At 43.9% G+C, this 12,936-nt stretch overlaps 1 protein-coding gene across 4 annotated transcripts in view; it reads right to left on the reverse strand.

Moving 5' to 3' along the window:
* The window catches only part of RUFY1 (RUN and FYVE domain containing 1), a 341,668-nt gene extending 329,088 nt beyond the window's left edge, over nucleotides 1–12,580 (reverse strand). For 2 of the 4 annotated variants that reach the window (XM_077473522.1, XM_077473519.1), the window contains exon 1: nucleotides 12,462–12,580. The gene's annotated coding sequence lies outside the window, so the exon portion shown is untranslated. Of the gene's footprint in view, nucleotides 1–12,059; nucleotides 12,184–12,235; nucleotides 12,320–12,461 lie in introns of those variants that run through there. The other 2 variants (XM_077473520.1, XM_077473521.1) reach the window with 2 other exon arrangements.
* Nucleotides 12,581–12,936: the final 356 nt, after the last annotated feature.

Consider the following 12,936-nt stretch of genomic DNA (forward strand, 5'->3'; position numbering starts at 1 on the left):
GTCTCTCAAATGCAGGAGAGGATCCGAACTGTGATGCCGCTAGTTAAGGAACACTTACAAAAAGCCCAGGAGGCTCAACGACAGGTCTATAATAGGGCAGCCAAAATTAGGAACTTCCAAGTGGGGGATCGAGTAGCAGTGTTGATTCCCACTGTGGAAAGTAAATTCTTGGCCAGATGGCAAGGCCCTTTCGAGGTTGTGGAAAAAATGGGAGAGGTAAATTATAGAGTCCACCAACCAGGCAAGAGGAAACCCTTCCAGATATATCATGTAAACTTGTTAAAGCCCTGGACAGACAGGGAACCAGCGACCTCCCTGGCTAGTACAAAACTTGAGCCTCGGGTTGGGGTGGAGAGTGTCCAAATAGCAAATACCCTGTCTAAAACCCAAAGTCAGCAGGCAAAGGAGTTCTTGCAGAGAAATAAAGAAAAATTTTCAGACTTGCCCGGGCTCACTAGTGTCGTAGAGCATGATATTGTCACAGAACCAGGAGTCAAAGTTTTTGTCCGGCCCTACCGCATCCCAGAGGCTCAAAGGAAGGCCGTTTCAGAGGAAGTAAAAAAGATGTTAGACCTAGGGATTATTGAGGAATCGCAGAGTGAGTGGTCGAGCCCGATTGTGTTGGTACCGAAGCCCAACGGGACTCTGCGATTCTGCAATGATTTCCGGAAACTTAATGAAGTTTCCCGGTTTGATGCCTACCCTATGCCCCGGGTAGATGAGCTTATCGAGAGACTAGGTCCAGCCAGGTATATCACTACGTTAGACCTTACCAAGGGGTATTGGCAAATACCGTTGACTAAGGCTGCTAGAGAGAAAACTGCTTTTTCTACCCCAGAGGGGAGTTTTCAGTACAAAAGGATGCCTTTTGGATTGCAAACTGCTCCAGCCACTTTCCAGAGAGCAATGGATAGGATTTTACGACCTCACCGGAAGTATGCCTCAGTATACTTGGACGATATAGTCATTTTTAGCAAAGACTGGGAATCCCATTTGCCCAAAGTGCAGGCAGTGCTGGACTCTCTTTGGAAGGAGGGGTTTACAATAAACCCTGAAAAATGTGCTTTGGGAATGGAGGAGGTGAAATACCTGGGTTATATCGTGGGTAGAGGGGTAGTGAAACCTCAGGTCAACAAGATAGAGGCTATACAGAATTGGCCCCGCCCCCTCACAAAAAAGCAGGTACGTGCATTCCTGGGCATGGTGGGATACTACAGGAGGTTTGTACCCAACTTTGCCACGTTGGCGGCTCCGTTGACCGATCTGACTAAGGGTCGGAAATCGGTCATGGTGGAGTGGAATGCAGACGCTGAGAAGGCTTTTTTGGAGCTCAAGTCGGCGCTGTGCCAACACCCTGTCCTTGTAGCACCCAATTTTTCAAAAGAATTTATTGTCCAGACTGATGCTTCCGATGTAGGATTGGGAGCGGTGTTGTCACAGGTTATTCATGGCGAGGAACACCCGATAGTCTTCCTCAGCAGGAAGTTAACACCAGCGGAGAAAAACTATGCCATAATTGAACGAGAGTGTCTGGCCATTAAGTGGGCTCTGGAATCCCTCAGATATTACCTTTTGGGGAGGAAGTTTAGGTTGATTTCTGACCATGCCCCTTTAACATGGCTGAGACAGGGAAAAGGGACTAATGCCAGGGTTACCCGGTGGTTCCTGGCACTCCAGGAATTTAAGTTTGTAGTGGAGCATAGGCCCGGGAGACTGCATCAAAACGCAGATGCCCTCTCCCGAGTCCATTGTTTGAGCTCCACTGTTGCCTCCACCTCCTTGGCGTTGGGGCACAGGGGGGGGATATGTAATGGACGCCGTGGCTGGGTCCTGGAAGGACGCTATATTTCCCCTCTGTTTGGGTTGTGCTCTCTTTAGGGAATGAAAATTGATTAACCCACCTGTTAGAGGAAGTGTCTTTAAAAGGCAAGACAGGAAGTTGTAGATGGGTGTGGAGGAGTGGAGAACACATGGTGGATGGTGTTTGGCGTTTGTTTTGGGTTGCAGCAAATGAAGTGGACAGCAGTGTCCTGTTTGGAAGGCTCCTGGTAGGAGAAGCTACCTGCCATCAAGACCAAGCTCTGTTTCTGATAAGGACAGCTGTTCTGGACTTTGCAAGTCGGTGAGACTACAAATCTTTTTCCTTTTGTTTTTGGCTGCTGTAAAGCTATTTAAGTTAATAAACCGTTTGTTGTATGAAAAGCCTGTGTCCTGCGGTCTACCTGGTCCCCCGAACATTACAACACATATAGCAGAACATGTACTTTACTGTCACTCTGGATCTGTATACAGTTCACTCATAACAGGACATGCATTGTATTTTGTCACACTGGATCTATATAGAGTGCACACATAGGACATGCACTGTACAGTACTCTGGATCTGTATAGTGTACACCCATAGCAGGACATGCATTGTACTCTGTCACACTGGATTTATGAATAGTAGCACCAATATTTAAAAAAGGCCAAGATCTATCCCTGGGAACTACAAGTCAGTTATCCTAACATCAACAGTCTGCAAGCTATTGGGAGGGGATGAGAAGGGACCATCTACAAGATTTTAGTAATTAAAATAGTATTATTAGCAGTAATCAGCATGGATTAATGAAGAATTTGTTCTTGCCAAACCAATCTATTAACCTTCTATGAGGAAGTGAGCTGCAATCTAGATAAAGGAAGGCCCGTAGACGTGGTGTGTCTGGATTTTGCAAAGGCATGTGATACAGTTCCCCGCAAACATTTACTTTACAAACTGTCAGCATGGACCATAGGGTGAGTACATCTATAGAAAACTGGCTACAGGGGCGAGTCCAAAGGGTGGTGATAAATGGGGAGTACTCGGAATGGTCTGATGTGGAAAGCAGGGTCCCCCTCAGGGTTCTGTGCTTGGACTAGAGGTGCAACGAATCAAAAAACTCACAGATCTGATCATTCCTCCAAGCAGAGTCACGGATCGGATCATTTTTCAGATCAGCAAACAACAACTGAATTTGCCAAAACCTGTGAAAATTGCACCACCATATAGTCCCCACTGTAATATCCACATCATCTTCCCCACTGTAATATTGGCTGAGTATCGCAGAGTACGGCAGGGTATTGGGGGATGGCCAAGCATGGATGGATGCGACTGCAATTGTCACAGAGCAGCGCTGTGGGCACTACAGATCCAGCCCACAGCGCTGCTTCCACCCGATCTCTCCCCTCCACTGTACAGATCAGTACACAGTGGGGAGAGAGGCACATGACGCCGGTTTGTTTACAAGTGATCGCTCTGACGGAGCCACCGGGTGTACCAAGATGGCCACCGCTCCGGAGCTAGGCCGAAGCGCCGGCCTTTCCTAAGGCCGAGGAAGCGGATCGCGGGGTTGCCGATCTGAACAGGTTGACCCGTTTGGGTCACGGATTGGTGACGATCCGTTGCACCCCTAGCTGGGACCAATCCTATTTAATTTATTCATAAACGATAGTGGATGGGATAAATGGCTCAATCACAATATTTGCGTATGATACAAAGTTAAGCAGAGCAATAACTTTAGCGCAGGATGTGGAAACCTTACAAGAAGACCTAAATAAAATAATGAGGTGGGCCACTACATGGCAAATGAGCTTTAATGTTGAAATGCATTTGGGTGAAAAAAAAAAAAATATATGAATGCAATCTACTCACTAGGGGGAGAACCTCTGGGGGAATGAAGGATGGAAAAGGACCTGGGGGTTCTAGTAGATGATAGGCCAGTGATGGCGAACCTTGACACCCCAGATGTTTTGGAACTACATTTCCCATGATGCTCTACCTACACTGCAGAGTGCATGAGTACCATGGGAAATGTAGTTCCAAAACATCTAGGGTGCCAAGGTTTGCCATCACTTGGCTCAGCAATGGCATGCAAAGCCAAGCAAACAGAATATTGGCATGTATTAAAAAGGGGATTCACTCCAGAGATAAAATGATAATTCTCCCACTCCACAAGACTCTGGTCCGGCCTCACCTGGAGTATGCTGTCCAGGTCTGGACACCAGTCCTCAGGAAGGATGTGCTGGAACTGGAGAGGGTACAGAGAAGGGCAACATAGCTAATTAAGAGACTGGAGGATCTTAGATATGGGGAAAGACTACAAGCATTGACCTTAGTCTCTCTGAAGAGGAAAAGGGGAAAAAAAAAAAAAAAAAAAAAAAAAAAAAAAAAAAAACGCGGCCATTCACTAATATTAGAAGAGAAACAGTTTAACCTTAAATTGCGTTGAGGGTAAGAGCAGTAAGGATGTGGAATTCTCTTCCACAATCAGTGGTATCAGCGGGGAGGATTAGTGACAATTTCAAAAAACTATTAGATAGGTACTTTAACCACTTTTGGACCCCCGCACGCCAATGTACGTCCCTACTTTGAGGACAGTTATCGTTGTTATGGCAGCAACTAGCTGCCATAACCCCGGTATCCCGTGTTCGGCCGGCACAAGATAAAAGTGGTTTCTGTGGCGGACTCGCCGCAAGATCACTTTGATTGTCGGAGAGAGAGGGGACCCCCCTCTCCCCAAGATGTGGTGCCCTCCGCCACTTACTGGAGCCATCGGATCCTTCCTGTGGCTGTGCAGGGAGATGAGCGAGGGGAAGATGGCCCCCACCCACATAATTTCCGCCCATAGCTCTTAAAGGGCCATTTTAATTTTCCCTTTTTTCTTTTTTTTTTAAATGACAAAATTATTTTATTTACATTTTTTATTTTTTTATTTTTTTGCATTTCAGTGTAAATATGACATCTGAGGTCTTTTTGACCCCAGATTTCATAATTAACCACTTAAGGACCGCCGTATTGCCAATGTACGTCATTACAATGGTACCAGCAGGCACAAGCACGTACATGTACGTGCTTGCCTTCCAGCAGGTGGGGGGTCCGATCGGACCCCCTCCCGCTGGATACGGCGGCCCGTTTCGCTTCAGGAGCGATCCGGGATGAGGGAATGGCCGTTGGTTTCTGGCCATCCCCTCTCGATCGCTCCTGGCGAATGAGAAGCTTCCTCCGATTGTGTATTGTATACACAGGCAGGGAGGAAGTGATGTCATTCTCCTCAGGGCGGTCTTTTTGACCGGACTACGAGGAGAAGACAGAAAGTAAGTGTGCACCAACACTACACTGACATGTAGGCACACACAGGCACACAAACGCCCCCCCCCCCCCCGATCCACCCCGCGTCACAGTGTCACTGATTGCAGTGATCATTTATTTACTGATCACTGCATTCAGTGTCAGTTGTAAAAGTAAAAACTGTCAGGGCAGTTAGTGTTAGGTCCAGGGTAGCCCCCTACCACCCCCCAATAAAGGTTTAACCCCCTGATTGCCCCTTGAGTTGACCCTTTTGCCAGTGTCACTAAGCGATCATTTTTCTGATCGCTGCATTAGTGTCGCTAGGTAGCTAGTTTTTTTTTTTTAGGTTCACTGCCAGGTTTTTATAGCGCTAGGTACCCCGATATACTACCCAATAATGGTTTTAACCCCCTGATTGCCCCTAGTTAACCCTTTCACCAGTGATCACCGTATAAGTGTTAAGGGTGGCTCTGGTTAGTTTGCTTTTTATAGCATCAGGGCACCCACCATTTATTACCCAATAAAGGTTTAACCCCCTGATCACCCGGCGGGTGATATCAATTAGGTTTTCGGGTCAGGGTCTGCGTTGCCCCAGGCAGTGCTAGGTTAGTGCCAGTAACGCTAACACCCACACACAAAGCATAAACCTCCCGTAGTGGTATAGAATCTGAACAGATCAATATCTGATCTGATCAGATCTATACTAGCATCCCCAGCAGTTTAGGCTTCCAAAAAAAAACCATTGTTAGCGGGATCAGCCCAGATACCTGCTGGCACCTGCGTTTTGCCCCTCTGCCCAGCCCACCCAAGTGCAGTATCGATCGATCACTGTCACTTACAAAACACTAAACACATAACTGCAGCGATCGCAGAGTCAGGCCTGATCCCTGCGATCGCTAACAGTTTTTTTTGGTAGCATTTTATATTTAAATCCGGAAGGCAGTGCTTGGTTTTCGGGGTCCCGTACGTGGCTAGGCTCCCAAAAAGTCCCCCACATGTGGTATCCCCGTACTCGGGAGAAGCAGCAGAATTTATTTTGGGGTGTAATTTGACTTATGCCCATAGCATGTGTGAGCAATATATCATTTAGTGACAACTTTGTGCAAAAAAAAAAAATTGTAAAATTCCTGCAACTTGTGGCAAAATATAAAATATTTCATGGACTCAACATGCCTCTCAGTAAATAGCTTGGGGTGTCTACTTTCCAAAATGGGGTCATTTGGGGGGGGGGGGGGGGGGTTTGTGCTATTTTGGCATTTTATGGCCTTCGAAACTGTTATAGGTAGTGAGGAGTGAAATCAAAAATTTGCACCCTTAGAAATCCTGAAGGCAGTGATTGGTTTTCGGGGTGCCGTACGCGGCTAGACTCCCAAAAGGTCCCACATATGTGGTATCCCCGTACTCAGGAGAAGCAGCAGAATATATTTTGGGGTGCAATTCCACATAGAACTATGGCATGTGTGAGCAATATATCATTTAGTGACAACTTTTTGTAAACTTTTTTTTTTTTTTTTTTTGTGTCATTATTCAATCACTTGGGAAAAAAATAAAAATAAAATATTCAATGGGCTCAACATGCCTCTCCAGAACTTCCTTGGGGTGTCTACTTTCCAAAATGGGGTCATTTGGGGGGGGGGGGGGTTGTACTGCCCTGCCATTTTAGCACCTCAAGAAATTAGATAGGCAGTCGTAAATTAAAAGCTGTGTAAATTCCAGAAAATTTACTTTAGTTTGTAGACGCCATAACTTTTGCGCAATCCAATAAATATACGCTTATTGACATTTTTTTTTTTTACTAAAGACGTGTGGCTGAATAAATTTTGCCCTAAATGTATGACTAAAATTGAGTTTATTCGATTTTTCTTATAACAAAAAGTAGAAAATATATTTTTTTCCTCGAAATTTTCGGTTTTTCCATTTATATCGCAAAAAATAAAAATCACAGAGGCAATCAAATACCATCAAAAGAAAGCTCTATTTGTGGGAAGAAAAGGACGCAAATTTCGTTTGGGTACAACATTGCATGACCGCGCAATTACCAGTTAAAGCAGTGCGAAATTGTAAAAAGACCTCTGGTCCTTAGGCTGTTAATTGGTCCGGGGCTGAAGTGGTTAAGAGGTCCTGTCATGCTTTTTTCCCTATAACAAGGGATGTTTACATTCCTTGCAATAGGAATAAAGGTGACACGATTTATTTTATTTTTTTAAAAACAGTGTAAAAATAAAAAGGTAAAATAAATAAAAAAATAAAAAAAATTTAATTTGCCCCGCCCAGCTCACGCGCAGAAGCGCACGCATAGATAAGTGAGGTATCACTGTGAACGGCAGAGCGAGAGCAACAATTCTAGCCCTAGATCTCCTCTGCAACGCAAAAGATGCAATCTGTAGAATTTTTTAAATGTCGCCTATGGAGATTTTTAAGGGTAAAATTTTATCGCCATTCCACAAGCGGGGCTGCAATTTTGAAGCGTGACATGTTGGGTATCAATTTACTCGCGCAACATTATCTTTCAAACATAAAAAAATAAATTGGACTAACTTTACTGTTGTCTTATTTTATTAATTCAAAAAGTGTATTTTTTTTTTTTTAAAGTGCGCTTGTAAGACCGCTGCGCAAATACGGTGTGACAGAAAGTATTGTAGCAACCATTTTATTCTCTATGGTGTTAGAAAAAAAAATGTATAATGTTTGGGGGTTCCAAGTCATTCTCTAGCAAAAAAAAAAAAAATACTGTCCGCCATCTCGGGTATGGTAATCAGGAAATGGAGCCTTTTCGGCTTCATTTCCCGGTTCCCTACTGCGCATGCGCGAGTCACGCTGCGCAATAAGGACGGTCCCCGCTGCCTCTGGGATCTGTGCGTTTCCCAGCAGGCAGCGGGGCACTTGCGGAAAGGGGCGGGCACTTGCGGAAAGGGGCGTAATCTACGCCCCTTTCCGCAGAAAGCTATCCCGGAAGTGGGTGCAGATACCTGTACTGTACAGGTATCTGCACCCCCTCCCCCCTGAAAGGTGCCAATTGTGGCGCCGGAGGGGGGGAGGGTTCCGATGAGCGGAAGGTCCACTATAGGGTGGACCTCCGCTTTAACAAGTGGAGAGATTATCCGCTCACTCAGCTGTCAAAATAAAGCATCCCCAGCAATCTGCCAAATTTAGAACTTGCATGAAACATTGTAACTAACTTCTTACATCAAAGGCATAGAACTTCTTGTGTAAACAAATAATCTGGGCAGTCTGCCAAGCTTTCAACCATGTGTAAATGCAGGAAGTTTAACCACTTAAAGTCTAAATCTTTTTCTGACACTTAAGTTAAAATCAATATTTTTTGCTAGAAAATTACTTGGAACCCCCAAACATTAAATAAAAAAAATTATATTTATATATATTTTTTTTTTTTTTTTTTTTTTTTTTTGCAGAGACCCTAGGGAATAAAATGGCAATTGCTGCAATATTTTATGTCACACTGTTTGCCCAGCAGTCTTTCAAATGCAATTGTTTGGGGAAAAATACACTTCAATAAATAAAAAAAAAAACAATAAAGTTAGCAAAAATGTTTTGTTTTAATGTGAAAGATGATGTTACGCCGTGAGAATCGTGATTTATCTTCTAAGCAAAAAAATAGTGATTGTAATTTTAGCCAGAATCGTGCAGCTCTAACACATAGTAGGACATGCATTGTTCTGTCACTATGGATCTGTCTAAAGAACACTCATAGCAGGACATGCATTGTACTTTGTCACACTGTATCTATATAGAGTACACACATAGGACATTGACTGCACAGTACTTTGTCTGGATCTGTATAGTGTACACACATAACAGGATATGCACTCTTTTCTGTCACTCTGGATTTATGTACAGTACACCCATAGCAGGACAAACTGTGTACACATTTGGCAGGATCAATTTAAGGTTTATGTGAGATTCTTATTCAAAGAGCAGTAATTATGGTGCATGTTGTGGGTACATGCTCTGCAGACTGTGTACAGTGTATGTAACCCTATTTATTAATGCTCTTTAATCCACACCCTGTATTCAGTGCATTTAACCACACCTATTTTCACTACATGGGCCTCATATCTTCTTTGCCCCAGCATGTCCCTCATTCTTAAAAAGGTACAAAGCTGGGATGTATGCCTCAGTACAAACTAAGTCAGTACTTTACCACCCGATAAATGTTTAACCTATGCTTTGACTTAAAATGGAACTATATGCAACAATTGTTTAATTTTGGATAGAGTAAGGAAGGGTTTTAATTCCTGTCAGTCTTTTGTGATCTTTGGCTCATTGGGCAAATTTACCTTCACTTCCCATAGCCAAATCAGGAAGTGAGAGGAAATCTCTCCCAAGTGAGAGAGAGAGAGAGAGAGAATCACTGGTTGGAAGATCTCCCTTCTATTCCTGTTCTGTGACAACACAAAACGTGGGGTGTGTGTTTAAAGCGATATTACAGTCTTGTTTTTTTATTTAAAAAAAAATTATATAAACAAACATGTCATACTTACCTGCCCTTTGCAGGGGTTTTGCACAGAGCAGCCTGGATCCTCCTCTTCTCTGGTCCCTCCCTCCTGCTAGGTGCCCCCCACAGCAAGCAGCTTACTATGGGGGCACCTGAGCTGAGCCACTGCTCTGTGCGTTTATTCAAACACAGAGCCATGGCTCGGCCCCAACTGTCTCCCTATTGGCGGTAGTGGGTGGCAGTGGCATCCATTTTTGTCAAAAGACAATCGGGAGTGTGAGTCAAGGCGCTCCTGGACATTGCTGGATTGAGAGTAGGCTCAGTTAAGTATTAGGGGGCTGCTGCACACAGAAGTTTGTTTTACCTTCTTGCATTGAATGCATGAAGGTAAAAAAATAAATAAAAAAAACTTGTGCTTTTATAACCACTTTAACTTTCACTCTTGGTGATAGCAGTATGCATGACAAATACAGAGCATGAATATTCTAAATGGGCACACAGGAAGCAATAAAAACCTGATGGGTGTTCTAATCCCTCTCCACTCTGAAATAGTTATACTTTCAATTGGAACTCCAGGTATAGCTTGTATTGCCTAGTTACATTGATCTGAAGGAGCTTGCCATCAAGCGAAATGTACGTCAGCAGAACGCCATCACCCCCGCTGTGGTGGGAACAGTGGTGCGCCAAAAAAAAAAAACCCCCTTCAACTACCTCCACCTATTTCTGGACTTAACTTTTGAACTCCCCACCAACAAAATATGCTCCAAGTGACTGTGTTCATATGCTCTATGGAACATCGATTGCCTGAGTGTGTGCAGACTTGAGGCTATAGCAATTTCTTTGAAGGACTTTTAAAATCATGCAATTCAATCTGGAACGCCTGTCTGGATAACCGGGATGGGCTCTTCCCTATATTTTGCCAGCTTGACTGAGCGATGCCTAAATAAAAATATCTTTACATGACATGTTGTTTGAAGATCACACTGGAGGACTGTATCAAGACATCTGAAACAGTGAGCTGTATCTTACCCCTATGCATTGGAAGGGGAAGCTATATTCAGTTTAATATACACATCCGCTTGTTTCCTTGATCTTTATGATTTTCACCAGTCAGTGACCAACAGATCTAATTACTGATCTAAATTCCTGTCATGGAAAATATCTATACGGTGATATATCAGCTTGTGGCCTCTGCTTAGATACAACTGGCAACATTGTAATTAAATGCACATGCACTTTACTTTGAAGCGGAGCATAGAGATTGACTTTGTACTTTCAACCATTTATATGCTTTTCATTCAACCGCTTGAACTTTCTTCTTATATATACTACCTGAACAGGACATTTTTGAAAGGAAGTTCATTCAAGCAATGAATATTGGTTGCGTGGGAGATCTCTGTCTATGGTGTCTGAGAGTGTTGTATGACTGTGAGAGGTGGCCACCTTGTTCAATTAAGACTTCATTTTTATTCTATATGTGTCAAACTGGTGTATTTATATATTAATTTTCTACTTACACACAATAAATTATATTATAATATATATATATACACACATATACACACACACACACATACACACACACAAAAGATAATTAGAACGTTTTTTCCTTTTTGAAGAGTACTTTTGGGAATCTTTTCCTATTTTTCTTATGTGATTATACTCAGAGGATTTCCACCCTGAATGGTATGAAACTTATGTTTTAAAACCCTCGGATGACGGTACTTACAGATTGTTTAAATAGTAGGTAAGGCGATTGCTCATGCCCGGTCATCAAGACTACTGCAATCTGAACTATTTTGGATGAGCCATTATGTGTCCCCATTCCCCTTTTGTTTTGTTCACAGGTTTGTAAGATAACTGAAATACATGACAGGTGATATAATTTGCTGCTCAGCGATTGCAGTATTCTAGTCTGCATCTCCCCAAGGTAATACGTAAATCCTGGCTAAGGATGAGCTCAGGCATGTTCGCATGGTCCATGTGCAGAGCCCGCCAGGAAGTCAGCGCAGCACTAATCACAGGCAGTGAGACATTTCCCCAGGTGCGTGGCTGCAGAGAACGGGCAATGTCTTACTGCCTGTGATTAGCGCAGCGCCGACTTCCTGGTGGGCTCTGTACGTGGACCATGCGAACACGCCTGAGCTCATCCTTAATCCTGGCCTGTTAGTGGGCCCTGAGGACAGGGTTGATGACCACTGCCCCACTGTATAGTAACCACCGGGGTGGTCGCTCTCTTTGTAGTGGCACCACTGAGAGAAAACTTTGAATCTTTAAAATTATAGCCAAGTATTTTCTGATTGGACAAGGCGGAGATGGTGACGTCACCAGCCTACCTCGCCACCTTGTTCTCTGAATGTTGGCACAACACCTAGAAGACCATTGCGATCCCTATATCATCAATTACTATAGCGATTAAACATTTCCATGGTGATCCCACTGGTATGGGATATGTAAAAAGTACTTAGGTTGGTCCGGCTGGACCAATAGAACAATGCATATGCAACACAAACCATACCTGGAGTTAAGCTTTTAGGCTAAATGATGATAAAATGCCAGCATGGTGGATCATTCTTGCACCCAACATGCAATGATGCCTGTGCATTACATTAGCAGCACTATCAGCCTGTATAAGTTGAACAGAAAACCAGTTGCGTGTTTACATCACGAGCAGTACGTCCACATGCACAATACCTCTCCTATCCATGCGATACAGCAAAGCAATCTGTAGACATAGTACTGGGCTGACAGCTGATGCCAAACTCACTTCCTTCTAGCAGTCACATGACCCGCCCCTACCCTACCCTATAACACACACCCGATACAAGCGCACCATTAGCCCTCTATAACACAATGGCAGCCTTTCTAAGGCGTAGAATCTGTCTAGCCATAGGGCTTTACGAGGGGTATTCCTCCTTACCGCTACACGACATTCATATTGGCTACTTCCCAACCATTAGCAGGACCCGGAAGTGATTTCAACCAAATGAGGAACAAGCGGGCGGAGCATGCGTCCATTCACAACAGTACAGTACACTAGTACTGGCGGAGGGGGGAGGGGGAACAGGAAGATGGGCGGCAATATGACAAGGGATGCTGCAGTTAAGCTGCTGGTTGGTAGGAGGTGTATTGACTCTGAGATGTTGACTTGCTGTGGCAAAATAGGTAGCAGCAGCACGCAGGAAAGGATTAGGCATCGAAAGGTTCTTCCACATAGGCGATTGAGTCCATTCAACACAAATGCCAGTGTCTTTGCTCTGTCGTAGAAGCCTAGGTGCAGCATACAGCCTCCAATAGACAAGAACTTATTTACCATATTTATTGGCATATAACATGCACAGGCGTATAAAACACACCTTCATTTTAAGAGGGAAGTTTCAGGAAAAAAACGTACA

This window comes from Lithobates pipiens, unplaced genomic scaffold, assembly GCF_037356315.1.
Source record: "Lithobates pipiens isolate NorthernLeopardFrog02 unplaced genomic scaffold, aLitPip1_a1.2 Scaffold_8, whole genome shotgun sequence".
Lineage (NCBI taxonomy): Eukaryota > Metazoa > Chordata > Amphibia > Anura > Ranidae > Lithobates > Lithobates pipiens.